Source organism: Protobothrops mucrosquamatus, unplaced genomic scaffold, assembly GCF_001527695.2.
Source record: "Protobothrops mucrosquamatus isolate PMUCROS unplaced genomic scaffold, P.Mucros_1.0 scaffold1504, whole genome shotgun sequence".
Classification (NCBI taxonomy): domain Eukaryota; kingdom Metazoa; phylum Chordata; class Lepidosauria; order Squamata; family Viperidae; genus Protobothrops; species Protobothrops mucrosquamatus.
This window is the reverse complement of record NW_015387677.1, coordinates 49,720-52,621: the sequence shown is the minus strand read 5'-3', so window position 1 is coordinate 52,621 and position 2,902 is coordinate 49,720. Positions and strand designations below refer to the sequence as shown.

At 45.0% G+C, this 2,902-nt stretch overlaps 1 non-coding gene across 1 annotated transcript; it reads left to right on the top strand.

The window, feature by feature from the left end:
- The first annotated feature begins 1,360 nt into the window (after positions 1 to 1,360).
- LOC114922988 lies at positions 1,361 to 1,468 on the top strand. The gene has a single exon (XR_003810550.1). It is a non-coding gene; the product is annotated as a U6 spliceosomal RNA (small nuclear RNA).
- The last annotated feature ends 1,434 nt before the right edge of the window (positions 1,469 to 2,902 follow it).

Sequence of the window (2,902 nt, the reverse complement as noted above, 5' to 3'; positions counted from 1 at the left end):
TGGGGTGGGGGAGACTATTCTACTAGGTGGGTGCCACAGGAGAAAAGGCTTGCCTCCTGGGACCCATCCAGTGTAGAAGACAGAACCTGTACCATGCTTCTTCTGCCAGATGTGATGGGACAGACAGATATACTGTAATAGGGAGTGGTGATACCTCAGATAACCTGGCCACATGCCATGGAGGGATTTAATGGTGAAAATTAGCACAATGCATTGGACCTGGAAACAGACTGACAACCAATACAGTTCATGGACTACAAGTGTTCATTGTGATGTTCTACATGTATACACACCTGTCCATGCCACTGCATTTTGCACTAGTTGAAGCTTTTGGATACAGTTTGAGTAGTCCAATTAAGAGGTATCTAGGGTATATGGGACTGTGAGCAGAGTCCTCCGATCTAGGAATGGGCACAACTGATGCACAATTCAAAGTTGTTCAAAGGGCCATCTAGCCACACTGCCACCTGCTGTTTGAGCTGAAGTCATAAGTCCAGGAGGGGCCCCAGGTTGTGACCCACATCTGTTTGGGGCTTTAATAAGCCAGGATTGCAATGGACCTAAAGAGCAGGTGGCTGGACTCAGAGTACTAAGGATCCTGTCTGCTTCCTCAGACTCAAAGATTCAAACCATTCCCAGCTAACTAGACAAGACTCCTCTCAGACATCTCCTCTGGATCTGTATCAAAGCCAGTGTCCAACCGAGAAGAAATTCAAGCATCACTGTCTGACAGATGTTGAATAAATTCTTCTGCATGCCATTGCAAGGGTTTGTGTCATCTGAAACAGAGCCACAAGACAGCTATCTGCAGATGCAATAAGAGCAAAAAAATGCTGACATTTTGCCAGCATTACCATCACAAGGTAGGCCTTAATAGTTGCTCTAATTTGTGTTCAGTTGAGCTCATCCCTTGTTGAATGCCAGAAATACTCTAGACATCTCTTCACTTGTTTCATCTCCCTCAGCTTTTCTGTGAACTGCAGGGAGTGATGGGATCTACAAGAGGGAAGAGTTCATATAGACACAGTCCAATTCAAAGCCTCAGCTAATCTCCTTTCCAAGTGGTAACAAAAGTTTCAGACGGTCCATGCAGAATGCCAGGAGGAACAGACTTCATCTCCCTCTGAAACCCATCCTGGTTCATCATTGACCTAATGCATCCAACCTTCCTGATCTAGATAGTGCCACTAGGGAATCCCATGGTAATCAGGAAGCGATCTGACCATGACAAGGGAGAATCCAAGAGCAAATCCCAATTATTAACCATATTTTTTTTAAAAAGAGGAGCCACATTCGTGCCTTTCAGTATTCACTAATAATGATGTTTATATAGCTTTCCAGAGAAGCGATTACTGTATTTATGCTCACTTCATCAGCACATATATTAAAATTGGAATGATACAAAGAAGGTTAGCATGGCTCCTGTGCAAGGATGACATACAAACTGTTCCATATTTTGATGCTTTTTCTCCTTCCTTCTTCTGTTGGTGACCCCAAGGCCATAGTAAACTCCCGAATACCAATCAGCAGAGATTAAAATGGTATAGAGAACAGGTTCCACAGATTAATGTTCTCAAATTAATGTACTGGATTGTTTGGATTGTTAAGGGAATGTTGGGTCAGCACCTGAATTTGGACCTGTTTGGCTCTTTGGGTTGCATTCTTTTAGCCTAATGTATTTGCTACACCATGGACCTGGTGGCAACTATGGAAACTGACCCACAATACCAATGCTATGTGCTTTTTGTGCCCTGTAGATTCTTTTTTTTTGGAGGAGGTTTGTCAGCAGCTGTGTAGGAGAGACAGTATTGGCTACTGGATTTGCTGGGTAGTGATAGAAAATGCGACCATCTTGCAGCTAATTGGGACATTGGAAGATTCTTGCTGCAAGCTAATGACAGAAGTTCTCTGCCTGCTGAGACAGTGTGTGACCTTGGTGGTTGCTACTAGGACAGTTCTCCATCTGAAAGGCCATCCAGAACATTGGGACTCTATTTGGAAAACTATCCAGGACTTTGGGGCTGCAGTTGGTAGTGCCTGGGCAGGGGAGGGGGGACAATCATAATAGACTGGAAGGCTTCTGTGACCCCTCCTCCTCCCTGAGAAGGCCATTTTGCCTTCTCATATGTTAGTCAGGTAAAAGAAAAGAACGACATGGCATTTACCACTTTGGCATTGTCTGTTTGGCATCTATTGGTTAGATTGCCTACATTTGTAGACTGTAGGTTTTTCATTGAAGACCAATTATCTTCTCTGTAGAGTACTGAAAGGGTTGGCATGAATGGAGACAGAGTCCTGGACTGGTCACTAAGAGCGGTAGGGAGGGATTTCTGTCAGTGGGAGGGTAGTTTTGAGTGCCTCAAGTATGAGTGGGAATGATGTCCACTGAGCATTATGATGGTACTGAGAGGTATGGAAGGTGAAATATCTCATAGGGCTTTCCCCCCCCCCACTTCCTAATGATAGGGAGTGATGTCCAGCCTTAGGAATTGGGAGATTGGGGTTGGGAGAGATAGTGCTATCTTCGGGGGGTTGGGTTGGAGGAAGGCCAAAGTATTATGGTAGAGATGGGCCTGGGGAGTTATTGAGGGAGACAGCCAATGTCTTATACCAATTTTGTATTCTATTTGCTTGGACTCAGCCCCTGTACTCAGTCAGCGGCCCTGACTTTCAGCTGCCGCTTCTAAATGCCAGGTCAGACTGTAAAAAGATCTCTCTCATTTGCGATTCAGTTATCAATGAGAGAGCCAACCTGGCATATATTACTGAGACCTGTCTGGTTCCAGAAGTGGGGGTAGTCTTTTCTGGCTGGGTTTCAGGTGTGGCATCATCCAAGACCTCAGGGAAGGGTGGAAGGGTGGCAATTGTCATCTATGAATCACTTATGGCTTTCAGTGCTGCA